The sequence below is a fragment of the Micromys minutus genome, assembly GCF_963924665.1.
Source record: "Micromys minutus genome assembly, chromosome: 1".
Classification (NCBI taxonomy): Eukaryota; Metazoa; Chordata; class Mammalia; order Rodentia; family Muridae; genus Micromys; species Micromys minutus.
Window position 1 is genome coordinate 78,325,763 of NC_137969.1, and position 13,243 is coordinate 78,339,005.

Below are 13,243 nucleotides of genomic sequence, written 5' to 3' on the forward strand. Positions count from 1 at the left end.
CAGGTGGCTGCCATGCCTACTTGACAGTTAAATGATGTCTTATTTAGGGTTTCCACTGCTGTGAAGAGACACCATGACCAAGGCAAGTCTAATACAGGCAAATATTTAATTGGGCTGTCTTACAGTTTCAGAGGCTTAACCCATTATCGTCATAGCAGGAAGCATCACATCATAACATGCAGGCAGACATGGTACTGGAGAAGGAGCGGAGAGTTCTGCATCTTGATTTGAAGGCAATTAAGAGATGCTCTCTTCCACAGGCAGCCATGGGGGGACTCTCTTCTGCACTAGGTAGAACTTGAACATTAAAACCTCAAAGCCCACCCACGCAGTGACCCATTTCCTCCCACAAGCCATACTTCCTAATAGTGCCATTTCCCATGGGCCAAGCATTTTCAAATCACCACATATGTGTTGTGGGGATCAAAATTCCAGTCCTAACTCTTGGACACCAAGTGCTTTATCCACTAAGTCAGAAATCAGTGCAGAAAGTATTTAAAAAGTAACATTTGCTAAAACAATTTTATTACATTGTATTTCTTTATTGGGTAGGGGTTCCTGCCATTTGCACCCATGGAGAGGAGATAACTTGTGAGAACTGGCTTTCCACCATCAGTCTTGGTGGCAAGCATCTTTACTCATTGAGCCACCTCACCAGCACCAAAACTATTTGGCTTTGGACATTAAACTAACACGGGGAGATTTTAGTTGGATCCTCCCTCCTCCTACCACCAAAAGAAGTGGGAAACAAGGAAAACAAGACTGCCCCCTGAGAGTTAAACTTTAAGGCCGCATAAAATGAGTACAAGTAGAAATAAGTAAACTTACCTTTAAAGCACAAACTGACCCGGCTTCACTGTGATTTGATTTTTATTGAAAGAACATTGCTAAGAAGTAACTATGGAAACAGAGGAAGGAACACACAGGGGCACTTCAGGGCATGTGGCCATCCAAGTGCTGTCAAGAAGAAAAGAAGCCTAAATCAAAAGCATAGCAGGATGTCCCTGCTGTATTGGCAATCAATGTAGAAAACTGCAAGCACTAGAAACTCAATATATATTTCAACGTTTGAAACAAAATCATCCTCTTGTGGAACTAGATAAATCAAGAAATGTCCGCACATATAACTACTTGTTCTGAACCTATCTTCACCAAGCGTCTTCTGACACCACTTTTGGTTTCTTATTAGAAATGCTGTACCTAGCCAGGAGCAGTGTTCATGCCTTCAATTCCAGTATTGGAGGAGGGGGACTGATGTGGGTGGATCAAGAACAGCCTGGTCTACATAGTAAGTTCCAGGACAGCCAGAGCTACATAGTGAGACCATGTCTCTTTATCAGCCCCTCGGTCTCACTCCATGGGTGCCGCTTCTAGCATGGAGCTGGGCACACAGACTCTGTCTCTCTGTCCGCAAGCCGTATTCTCTGCCCGGCTCCCTTCCCTGGCAGTTTACTCCGCCTGCCCTACTGCCTCCATCTCAGGTGGAATTACCACCCTGCCCAGCACAAACATGACTCTAAAGCCCAATAGCTTTCTGCAGGTTTATATATTAAACTCTCAATCTACAAACTCTCTACACAATAAGATTACATCAAATAAACAAAGATACAAACTGCCCTTCTATATGAGACAGTAGACCTATAAAATCCTTAAATGTTCATAGCTACCTAACGCCAGTTAAGTTCACCTGGATCCAATTCATCCTTCTCCATCTCCGCCCTATTCCCTTGATCCTCTGTCCTCTTTCACTCTCCCTTTTCTTCTCCACTTCCCTTCCCCTACCCAATCACCAGCTCTTGCCTTTACTTTACTAATTAAAATGGGCAGGTTCAGATGAAGTCACCTAAGTATGTGACTAGGCATCCCTTCTTGGGGAAGTGGAATTAACATCAAAATACAAGCGGCTGCATGACATGAAGATCCACCTCTAGTCTGTATCTTTGAGCTTGGACAACCTACCTTTAATCAGAATCTTATAGTGGGAAGACTCACCTCTAATCTGGGCTCTGCCTTTACCTGAAAGCCTATATAAGGATGTGGGGGAAAATAGCTTTTGCCTTTTGCTTTCTTGCTCTTGCCTCACTAGCAAGAGACCATTCCTTTACGGGTATTAAAGCCTTCTTCTCTGAGATTCTGGCATATATTGAAGACCAACTGAAAAATCTAGCCTTGTGGACTGAAGAACCTACTGAATTCTTCTTGGACCTTCTGTTCATAGGCAGCCATTGTTGGATTAGCTGGACCAGGGTTAGTAAGTCATTCTAACAAAAATCTTTATACACGCACACGCGCACACACACACACACACACACACACACACATACATAGAGATTCATTCTATAAATCCTGTTACTCTTGAGAACCCTAATGTACAACTCTTAGAAAATCGTGAATTAATATTGTTTGTACATATCAGTCTCATAACTCAGGCAGATGTCAGCTTATTTGATTGTTGGAAGTGCTCTACATTGCTCAAGAAAGATACTTCAATTCCAGGATACAGAAGACTGGATTTTAATGGATTGTGGAAAAATTACCAAGATATTTTCTTGGTGTAAAGATAGACTTCTCTTTGTCCTATTATATCAATCAGCAAATACATCCCATTTTAAGTGATCTCTGATGGAGCTAAGGGTTATAGTTCAGTTGGATTAGCACTTGCCTACCATATGGAAGGCTGTAGATTCAAGCCCCAGGAATGCAAAGCAAACAAAATCTAAAACAAATTATCACAGATGTCAGTTGGGGAAGAAGTTCGTCATGGTTACTACACCATCATTTTATTTTCTGGTTGTTCTAACCTTGTGGTGACCTTCCATGAACACATACCAGTTACCAGCAGTGAAGTTCACTCAGACCAGGATAGGTAACAAGAATCTTTGGATTTACTATACACTATAAATACTTCATAAAGTAGACGAATATCACATTCTTGTGAATTATTTTCCTTCCTTTGGGGAAAGGAAGATCAAATCTAGAGACCTGCACATGCATGTGGCAAAGTTTGTACTGAGGTACATGCTCAGCCCCCAGATACAATATTATCATTTTCCTTCCTCACGTCATATACTTTCTTGTCTCTACAGTACACTTACCTAGTAAACATCTGCATGAGTGAATCTTAACTATTAGTTTTCTCTGTTAGGTAGTTGGTCCAAGAGGTAAACATTGCCAGAGAAGAAATAAACCGTGCCTTATTTTACACCAAAATTACAATAGCCAAAGGCAGTTTCAGCAAAGCACACCGGTCCCTTTGTGCCTAACTTGGATTACTTTTTTCACTCTGGGGTAACTTCAATCTTCTCAAACTGCCACACCATGCCCTCTCACTTTGCCCCCTACTTAAGAACATTCTGTCAAAGCACAGGTTGTAAATGTATATGCTCCTTCATCAGTCGGGTCAATGCACGGAGACAAACCAAGACTCAAGACTTCTGGAATCTTCACAGGTGAAAAGCTTTGTCTTCCTGAGATCGCTCTGATTGATGGAACTCCTCCCTCCTTCCAGTAGGAGGTAGCGTTACCCTCCGCCCGCTGTCGAGAGGCCTCGGAGGCTGTCACGTGATCCCGCAGCTTCAACCCGGGAGGGCAGTCTTGCGGAGATTTGCTTTACGTACGCAACGTCATGACGTAGCACGTAGGGGCTGGCTAGCCGCCATCTTGCTTCTTTTTCCTCGCTCGCTCTCACTCTCTCAGGAGGTAGCGAAAGTGCTTTGGCGGTTTGTACGGCCGTGGCTCGGGCTTTCCGGATCGAGCGGCCCTGCGGACGATCTCTCCAGGCTCCTTCCCCTACCCTGCCCCTGATCCGTACCCGTTGAGCCCCTGGAAGCGCGCAGACTTGGTTCTCACCCTGGCGGGTAAGAAGAGCTAGGGCCTCCGGGCCGTGAGGAGGCCCGATGGAGGAGGAAGGGCGCGGGGAGCAGGAGGGCCTGGGAGCCCGGGGCGCCGCTGCAAGGGCTCCCGGCATCGCGGCGTCCGCGGAGATCCGGCGCGGGCCCACCGCCCGCCCATGTGCGCGGCGTGTACTGCGGAGGGGTGGCCCTGCGGTGGCCGGGGGAGCCTCCACCCGCGGGGCTTGCGCGCGCCGTTTTTCCACGGCGTGGAGGATGGTGCCCGTGGCAGCTCCGAGGGTTCTTACTGCCTGTGGATGCTCCTGTGGTGATGCTAGCGTTTGCAGCGAGCGGTGTGTAGCCCAGGCCGGTCGTAGAGGTTCTATCAGGACCTAGGACCAACCCCACTTCCGCTAGGGACAAGCTGTAGAACTTCTTGGAGGATTTGAGTAGTCTTTCCTCCCGCTAGGCCGCTCCAGCCCTGCATTTGTGGGAATACGGCTCGACTGCTGTCTTAATTTTCAGAGACCGTTTAGTATCACTGGTTGCTAGGGTAGAGACTATTTAAGACGGAAGAAAATAGCATGGAAGTGAGGACTCTTGCTTGGTTTTGCATGTAAGGATCGCTCTCTTCGTTCTGATCCCTTTAAAGAGATGCATATTTGAAGTTTGTTCAAGATCATTGGGGTGTGGGGGGGGTCCAACTTGCCTAATAATTCCTAATTCTTAAAACTACCCGGATTTCCGCATTGGCTGGTTTTCAGCCTCGGTTCATAAATTCATACCCCAGCAGGATACTTAGAATTGTACAGTAGGCGGCTCTCCTATTAGGATTTCTCTTTGGGAATGCACCAGAAGAATCGGAGGATGCTTGATTTATTGTGTGCTCAGTCAATTCCTGCTAATAGATGTTATAGATAGGGTGCTATGAAGCGTCCACCACGTCTGACCTCCACCATTTTTTAAAAGTGGAGTTAAGCTTCCATGTTGGTCATTAAGATGCTGCTTTGGCTGGAGCCATTTTTAGGTGTGTGTCACAGATGCACTGCAGCATCTTTTCTGGCTTGCCCCAAATGCATTAAATGCCCCCCGAATTAGAAAAAGATTGAGTTTGCTTATAGTAGGGTAGTTATTATTTGATTTTTCTGGGATGAATTTGTCAAAATAAGCTGTTTGGGCTTTTTTTTTTCTTTTTCTTTTAAAGGGGGTGTCTGTAGGTGTGTGTGATGAACATAGAATGCCGACTGTTTCCTCAGTTACTTAACCTTTAATTGTATGATCACAGACCTTTATATACATTATCCCTTTTGATTTTTTTCTGGTCTTTGAGGAAGGTGCTCCTATACTTGGTTTGCAGATGAGGACAAGATATTTGAGAGACGGAAGTAATTTGATCAAGGTCAAAATTTGTTGTGGTACTGTAGTCAAAACCATACTTTCTGAATTGTCAAAGTGCTCATTTGGTCTTGAACTTTTATTTTTAATTGTTGCTAAAATAAGGCACATTCTTAACTGGTAGGTTTTCTTTAGCTTGCTTTGGGTGTGTGAACATTGTTACATGTGAAGGTTAAAATGTTGCCAGATGTAAATGTGGATTATATCTGCTTGGTGACATAGGATGACTAGGGGAAGACAGATGGGCTTGAGGCCAGCCTAAGGCTGCATACCAAGACCTGGTGAATGTTTGCTTTGTTTTGTTTGAGAAATTATAGTGCTACTATCCTTCATTTGTAAACTAAAGATGATAATACCAGTCAGTTCTCTCAGGCTTGCTGTAGAGTTTGTTACTGTGGTTAGTGCATAGTAAAGGACAGCTAAAAGTGGAGGAGAGCAGTAGAGTACTAGTAGAAGAAACTAGTTTTCAAGCAGTATAATCTGTGTTCTCAGAATAGCCTAAGTCTTTGGATACTTAAATAGTTTTCTCTTTCCTCTCCCACTTCTCTTTACATTTACATGCTGAGCTTTTTTATTTTATAAAAATTTCTCCTTTGTGCTCTATATAGTAAATAACCCTGGGACCAGTTCTAGCTCAGAATGAAATGCAGAATTTCTTCAATTATCTTTGAATATAATACTGTTTCCCTGAGTCTGTGCACTACCCCCACCCCCAGCCCCCACTTCCAGTTAAGAATTAGCAAGGCGATATCTTTTTAATGCAATTTATATCATCACTAGTATCTGTAAGAGTTCGTTGTTGATAAAATGCAAAAGAAGTAACAGGTTTAAGGAGCTGTTTGGAAGGGGTGGTTGTTTTGAGATGAGGGCTCTTGCAGAGCCCTGGCTGCTCTGGAGCTCTGTAGATCAGTCTCTGGCCTCAAACTCAAGAGATCCTCCTGCCTCTGACTCCTGGGTGCTGAAATTAATAGTGAGTGCTACCACGCCCATCCTACAGTGAAAGCAGTCTTGCAGTTAATAAATTACCCAAGTTCTAACCAAAACACTTGGACTTCAGTAAAGCAAGACTTGTCTGTTGCCTTAGAGTGGAGTGACACAGTGAGTGAATAGTGGGTGTTAACTGTTGCTAAGAAGTCTAGAAGCTAACTAGGAATGTTAGTTTCCTGAGTGAGCATTTTTAGTTCAGTGATGCCATTGATGTATCAATCCGAGCATCTCTGTGGATCAAAGTATTCTTTAGAGTCACTTGTGTTGTGTTTTTCTTCTAAAGCCAACTATAAACTTGTCTTTGTGCCACTCGTTTTGCTCTAGAGTTTAACAGGTCAGTCATGTTTAGGAGCCTGTGTCGGAGCCTAATTGCTAGAAGAGCCAGTCAAATGAGGGGTATTACTCAAGTTCAACAAGCAACTTTTGTTACATTGGCACGCATTTTTGCCATATTTGGTGTAGAAAATTCACTCACAGAAAAATATCACATCTGATTATTTACTGTAAAGGAAGACATTTACTGTAAAAGAAGATAAAAAATTATTGTCGGGCAGAAAAAGTAACTCTGGGTTAGTGCTTGCTGTGAAAGCAAGAGAACCTGGGTTCAAATCCCTAGCACTCATGAACATGCATTGCTACACCGGCCTATAACCCAGAGTAGTAAGCTTCCAGTTCAGTGAGAGACTGTCTCAAAAACAAGGTGGAGAGTCTTAGAAGACTCCTGATATTCTGGTTTCCAAATATAGGCACATCCACACAAATATCAATAATTGTAATTTTCTTACTGTGTATGTTTGTGTGTGTATAGCTCAGGGCTTGGCCTCAGCCTCCCTGGTGCTAACATTACAGGCATTAGCTATCATCCTGGCCTTTAATTCACATCCTCCTGCCTTAGCTTTTCAAGTACTGGGATACAGGTGTGTTCTAGAATTAGGGTTGGTTGGTCCTTTCAAGTTCTAGGGAGAGTCTTGCACATGCTTGACAACTACTCTACCTTTAAGCTATATCCCAAGCTTAAAGGTGGGGCACTATCTGTTTAAATCTGTACTACAGTAAACTTTAGAGAAGAATTCTTTCATTACAACACTAGAAAGCCTTTTTTTTTTTTTAAGTTGACTGTTACAGTTACCTGGCTTTTTGCTTTGTCTTCAGCCCATGCGTTAATACTTTATTTCCCTATTTCCTCACTCCAACCCCCCACCTGTGTCTCATTGTGTATTCAAGGTGCTTCAAATTTGTCACCCTTCTAACCTTCATCTTTAAGAGTACTGGAATTACAGGTGAATTTACATTTAATTAAATGAATTTGAAATTAAAATGTACATTATTATTAGGTGATAGGATTTTTTTTAAAAAAACAATCTAATATGTTTTAAAATAAACTCTTAAATTCTAATCTGTGGGCCACTTCAAATTAGCATCCCACCAGTCTGTCTTTTCATCCTTTGGAACATAACTACTATTAAAAAATGAGTGCTGGGCAACATAAAGCAACAGATGCAGATAATGAAGGCCAAAAGTGATTAAAAGCCAGAATGTAGTGCATTCATGAAACAGGAAAAGACAGCATTACAGAAAAGGATGCAAACTGGTCCTGAACAGGTACTTGACAACCATACTAGGATGTCAGCAGAATTATGAGTGTGATTAAGTAAAGCTACTACAGAAATGGGGCAGAAGGGCATAATATAAATGTAGGATTATTAAAGTTCAATGTAAGAATCATTTCTTAAGTCTGTGGTAAACAGCCTCTGATTTAGGTAACATATCCTTGGTAACCCTAAAAGACTTTTAATGACGTACCTGGGGGTGGAAGGTTAAAAGGCGGAGTGGTGGGGAAAAGTAATGAAGCTTTAAGTTTCAGGTGTTTCAGTACTTGAACTCTGAACTATAAGTACTAGAACTTAGATTTAGTTCTTTAAAGTTTGTATCAGCTGTAAAGTCCAGATCTGATCTCCTGACTTTACAAAAGAGACCATTAATAGTGTTTTCTATATCTTTTGAACTTAATATTCTATGGTACCACATGTCATTAGTCTTGCCTTTGCCTATCTATTTTTGGGATTTTGTGGTAGGGTCTCTGTAACCATGGCTGTCTCACTATGTTGACCATGCTGGCCTCAGTCTCACAGAGATCTGCATACCTCTTGTGTGCTGGGATCAAAGGGAGACACTGCCATATCTGGCTTTAGCCATATTTAAAGCACAATCAAGGGAAAGAAGAAAAAAAAAAGGAAGATTGGGTTAAAAAAAAAATCACTCTAGTCAATAGATAGGCAGGTGGTGCCAGCCTTGTCTACACAGAGTTCCACATGGCATACTATTGTGAGATCCTGTCTCAAACAAGTCACTAAATTTGAGTCTGAAGAAAAGACATAATAATGCATTTCCCTTCCTATTTCCAGCTGGTAATTTGTAATTACAGGACTGCTGTTTGTGGTTCTATGGTCAGTACACTGCACAAAGGTACTATGGTGAAGAAGATAACAAGAACTTAAGTGTAGACAATATTCCAGAGTTATGTGCTCTTTTAAAGACATCAGGTTCTGGCTGAGAACTCTAGTTATTCCCAGAAAAATATATTTTTTCTATTTATTCAAAGGACTTTAGAACATCAGGAAAAGGCTGGAGAGATGGATCAGTGGCTAAGGACACTTGTGCTCTTACAGAGGAACCAGGTTTGATTCCCAGCATCCACATGGTGGCTCACAACTATCTATAGCTCCAGTTCCATTTTTAAATGCATTTTAAAGATATGTATTATTAAGGGTGGTGCAAGCCTTTAATCTCAGCACTCTGGAGGCAAAGGCAGGCAAATCTCTATGAGGTACAGAGAACCCTTCTCTCCTAAAACTAAAAAACCAAAACACTCCCTTCCCCCAAAAAAAGATGGGTATTATAACTTAATAGATAGTTTTTAGTGTAAGTGAAAATTGGTGTATTAAATACCGTGTCTTCAAAGAGGTAAGAGCATTTTAAGAGTATTTAGCTGGGCAGGCAGTCCTGGCATACTCACCAGACAGAGGTAGGTGAATCCCTTGAGTTTCAAGCCAGCCTAGTCTTTCTTCTTAGTGAGTTCCCAGGACAGGTAAGTTAACACTCAGAAACCTTGTCTAAAACACAAAGCAGAAAAAGTTCTTACTTAATTCAATTTTATCTTTAAGCATTTTATTTGAATTAAAGTTTGGGAGGTCTAGAATTTTTGTTGAAAGTTAGGAGAGTAGATCATACAAATTTTAGTGGGATATACAAATAAAAGTGGGATAAGAAAACTAAATGCCTAGAACAGTGAGTCAGGGAGATTGCTGCTGGTTTCAGGTTAGACTGGGCTACTTAATAAGTTACTTTCTCTTAAAAATAAAAGAGCATCTGGTCAGAGGTGTGAAGTTTGTTTCTATTGTATTAGTTTTTTATTAAATGAAGTTGTGCTTTTGTTGCATAGTTTTGTGAGTAATACTGGGATTTGTCTATTATCTACTACAATTGAGGTTAGGTTGTAGAAAGACTAAACAGCTTCTAACAAGCAGGAGTATTCTGACACTCCTTTGAAGATGACATTGAAGATGAAAAAGGTGTCATATAATATGTATGGCAAATTTAAACACGGAAAGAATGAAAATTAGAATGTGTAAGGAAGGGATACATTTTCTTTAATATTTGAAGACCAGTAGAAGAGTTACTAATTTAGAGGAAAGATGCTATGCTTAAATTCCAGCTCCTACTGTAACCTTTTAGTTACTTGGAAGATGAAGGTGGATGAGCGTCAGAAAAGAATTGTTTTTCTCCATAACTTTCAACATTTTGGCCCTTCCTTTCTTATTGAGATCATCTCTCACTGATGTCATCAGCTCACTGTTTTGACTAGTCAGAAAATCTCAGGGACCCTCCTGTCTTTGTCCTCAGCACTAGGATTTGAGGTGTAAATGGATGCTCCACCCCACCCCCACCTATGGTGCATCCTGGTCCGAGTATTTCCACTAAGCTATCTCTCTCTTCAGCTCTTAGAACAGGGCTTTTAACCTTTCCACATGCAACTTGTGTGTGTGTGTGTGTGTGTGTGTGTGTGTGTGTGTGTGTGTGTCTGTGTGTCTGTGTGTCTGTGTGTGTGTGGTCCTGGTTTAGGGAATATACAAATAAAATATTTAGTGATAATTATGAATTTATTTTCATACAATTCTTTTGGTATTTTACCTTTTAAAAATAAAAGCTTTACAGATAATAGTTTATTTTTGCATGAATAATTGTTTTAAGTATTTGATTTGCCAGGTATAAAAATCTTAAGCATTTTTTCAGAGATTAGTACAGTGCTGAGAACGACATTTTGTATGAGGTCATAATATAAATATCAGAAGTTTGTTCAGGACTGTCTTAAAATTTGTAGGAGTTGTAAACTGGAATGAGCTTGACAAAGTCATCAACTTGAGAAGCACTATCAAGCAGAATAGCATAATACAGTCCAAAAGTAAACTAATTTGATACATGCTGAGGAATATTGTTTTCTATAATTAAACCATTATGTTTCTATACTAGCAAAACACTTTACATACAGTAAAACACTGGAATTCATAGCATACAGGCTTTGCAAATATTAACCAAGGTGTTAGAGGCTGCATAGTCGCATGGCATATGGGTATACGCAGGGAGGTTGTCCAAACAGCATGGTTGAGTGCTGCCACAAATACTTTGGATTTGTTGTGGGATTGCAAGTTCAGAAGCATTTTACTGTTACTACATTTTATGTCATGACCCACATAAGAAGCTGACTCTGACTCTTTCAGCAGTGGTATTTTTGTGTAAAAGATGTGCTAGCTAGATTTTTTTCTAATTATAAAGGGTTTTCTCTGTACTGGAAACATAATTCCCTTATTTCCACCTCATTTTCCATTTTGCTTGAGATGTGGTCTCATAATCTGGGTTGAGCTTGAACTCCTGATACGCCTGCTTCCATCTTATAAGTGCTGGGATCACAGGCATCTACTACCGTACCCAGCAATGTGGTTTCCGATTATGGCCTGGCAGTTCTTTGTATTACACCTTGCTTTTTAAAAAATGATAATTTGTGATATTTTAGAGGCCTTCATATTGGGTATATTCTTAGCTCTGCTATTATAGAAAAATTAATTTAAAACCATTTGATGTTTTCTATACAGAGAATTAAGCACATGGTAGACAGGATAGTTGCTCTGTCTGATCACTGCACATTATGTTTGTATATTACATATATAGCATATTAAGTGAGTTTTTACTTGGAAGCCACTTGTGATTGAGAGGATATGACTGGTAGGTCACCATAGTCAATCTTTAAATGCGATGTATATGCTAAGGTGTTTCCATATCCCAAATTCCAAATACCATAATTAAAACTTTTCCTCCCTTCCATCATTTCTTTTCAAAGCTCTTTTTTTAAGAAGCTAGTAGATTCTTTTCATGTGAGTTATAAATACCACTCCTGGATATCCCCGCATCCTACCCCCACAGACACACAATGAAGAAAGTCATGGAAAAAGGAAAAGCATATAGGTGTAGGGAGAAATCATTTTGCTTGTTTCCTAGCTGCGCCCTCATAGAAACAAACCCAATAGCAAATTCTGTGCTTTGGCAGAGTCATTTCACAGCTCTTGAGTTATGTGGTTAATTTTGAAAATAGAGAATGGGATGAGTCTTATTTTATAATTACTTACTTCTAATAGACAGTTGAGCAGTTACAAAGTTTATGATCAGACAAAGTTGTAAGCCAGCCAGGGTGGAGCCTACAGTAGAACTAGCCACACTTTAAATTTAGTAGAAGTTAAAATCCCAGATCTGTGAATTAGATTTTTATTAATGCAACAATATATTTATAAAGAAATTCATGCTTGTGGGGAGGTAAAGTTCTGCCTGTGAAACCCAGTTGTTTACCCTTCTCTTAGCCTTGAGCAATCTTCCTGCCTTAACCACTTGAGTATCGAGGATTATAGACTTCTGCCACATGGGAGGAAATTGAGTTTTTAAATTGTGACTATATAGTTATTCTTAAATTCTTTAAAAGGTCAAGATCTTATCTTATAAAATCATTAATATATTGTTGCTCTTTCAGGTGTGGTTATGATTTTATTATGTCTGCTTTCCAGTTCTATCCAAGTTTAATGACTGGTACATGCCTATAGTCCCAACACTTAGAAAGTAGAAACAGGAGGATCAGAAGGTCAGAAACATTATCACCCACATAATCTACATTGTGAATTTGAGACCAACTTAAACTACATTAGACCCAACCTCAAATAAATTAGCATGAGGTCCACATATAACCAGTGCACAGTTCTCATTACTGATAAGTCATCTCTAGATTACTTACCACACCCAAACAATGTAAATGTTACATAAAGTGTATTGATGTTTGTGGCTTTAAAAAAAAGTTTAAAAAATATTTCCTATCAAAATTGGTTTGAGGATTCTGTACTTTATTCATATCTTAATAGTAATTTTCTACATTTATTTTGTACTTAGGGGGTGTTGTTAAGCCTGGTATTTGAGTGATGCTTCAAAAACATAGAAAATAGAAGAATTAAACAACATTTTAGAAGGTTTATATTTCATGAATACTGAATACCTTGAAACTAGGATGACTTGGACTGGTGAATGTTTGGTCATAATTAAAATTGACAATTTAATTAAAATTGTAGTGATAAAATACTGTGTTCTAGACTTAACACACTAATCATTCCCTACTCTCAATATAGCTAGGTGGCTTAAACAACAGAAATTTATTTCTCAGAGCTATGGAGACTGGAAGTCTAAGTTGCTAGCATGATTTGTCTTAGTGAGGACTTGGCTTCCCTTCTTACACATGAGCACTTTTCATTGTTCTCCATGACAGAATGAGCTCTGCTGTCCCTTGGAAGAGTGTTGATCTATTAGTGATTTTTATATCATCATCTAGACCTAATTATATCTCAACTGTGTTTCTAAATACCATCACCTCTGGGTTAGAGCTTCATAATTTCAGGTTACACAAATTCCTCTTATAATCTGTGGTGCTTTTTATGTTTATG

At 40.1% G+C, this 13,243-nt stretch overlaps 1 protein-coding gene across 12 annotated transcripts in view; it reads left to right on the top strand.

The window, feature by feature from the left end:
* The first annotated feature begins 3,696 nt into the window (after window positions 1-3,696).
* The window catches only part of PRRC2C (proline rich coiled-coil 2C), a 66,483-nt gene continuing 56,936 nt past the window's right edge, over window positions 3,697-13,243 (top strand). For all 12 annotated transcript variants that reach the window (XM_080935290.1, XM_080935301.1, XM_080935296.1 and 9 more), the window contains exon 1: window positions 3,697-3,857. The gene's annotated coding sequence lies outside the window, so the exon portion shown is untranslated. The remainder of the gene's footprint in view (window positions 3,858-13,243) is intronic.